Here is a 1,261-nt window from a genome sequence, read left to right on the forward strand (position 1 = left end):
CATGTGGCCAGGCCTGCGGGGTTGGTCCGTGACTCGCACCACGCGGCAGACGAACTGGTAGCTGGGTCGGGGGGTAGTGGTTCCCAGCCTGGGTTAATTCGGGGCTTCACGGGTCCTCCGCGCGGGGGGCGTCGGGGCTGGGCCTGGTGTGGCCCAAAACTGCGGTGAGCATCAGACTGGTTGTCTCGTTTCAGACTCGGAGCCCGCCCTGCCCTCTCCCGTTTAGGTGACATGGGGATGCCAGCAGAAAGCTGCTTGAGGCTCCGCTTGCCTGTGCTTTCCCTTGCCCAGCCTGAGCCTGTTAAATATGCCCAGGCCCCTGCCTCTGAGGTTTCCTTCACGGGCAGATCTTTCACTCAGTTGTCGAGGAGCCTAGCATCACGTAGCCGGTTGTGTTGTAGCCACCTGTTTTTGTCAGCAGCTTTGTCACCCTGTGCCGTGATCCTTGGTCCAGGAGCGGGGTGTCTTTGTGCATCCAAGATGTTAGTGTGAAATTGCATGCAGGAAGTTGCTGACAACAAGGATCAAAAACAAATAAGCTCAAAAAGTAGTTGGACATTTATACAATTATTGCTGGTTTAAAAATGAAAACTCATAGGATTATTCTAATAACAATTTTGGGAGAGGATTTTGCAATGCAGCCTTGCTATTAGCAGTGCACTGATAGAGGTTTTTTGGGCCGATGCCGATTCTTAACGAGGCATATTGGCTGATACTGATCCGATTTCTGATATGCAGCCCGGCAGCTTGAAGAACGTCCGGCTGGTAAGTCGGTTGTGGTAGAAGGGGTGGGGAAGGGAAGGGGTATGGGGGGGGCAGATCCAGCCCCCTGTGGTGAGGGAGGGAATGGGGCTGGGGCAGGGGCAAAGCACTGCACAGCTGGGGTGCGGCATGGCACGGAGTCGTGTGGGGGGGGCGCGGGGGGGGGGGGGTGGCCCCTGCCACTCTGCACACCCTGGGAGGGAATGGGGGCATGTGCCCCCAGATCTGCATGTGGGGCAGGCTGGGCTGCCGCTTTGGGCTGAGGCCTGGGCTGTGTCAAGCTCTTCCTGGCAGAGGCTGGGCTGGGTTGTGCTTGGGGCGGGCAGCAGTGGTGCTGGAAGGGGGAGTTGGGGTGTCTGCAGCTCCCCTATAAGCCCCCACCCAGAACCACCCCCTGCCTGCCTGCCCCAAGCACAGCCTGGCCCAGCCTCCCACCAGGAAGAGCCCAGCACAGCCCCCAGCCTGAGCCTGCAATGGCAGCCCGCCCCCTCCCCACACA

The 1,261-nt window shown here is 59.5% G+C and overlaps 1 protein-coding gene across 4 annotated transcripts in view; it reads left to right on the forward strand.

Moving 5' to 3' along the window:
• VIRMA (vir like m6A methyltransferase associated) overlaps positions 1-1,261 on the forward strand; it is a 49,374-nt gene that overhangs the window by 206 nt on the left and 47,907 nt on the right. The gene's annotated exons all lie outside the window — the stretch shown is intronic.

The sequence above is a fragment of the Alligator sinensis genome, unplaced genomic scaffold, assembly GCF_000455745.1.
Source record: "Alligator sinensis unplaced genomic scaffold, ASM45574v1 scaffold273_1, whole genome shotgun sequence".
Classification (NCBI taxonomy): Eukaryota; Metazoa; Chordata; order Crocodylia; family Alligatoridae; genus Alligator; species Alligator sinensis.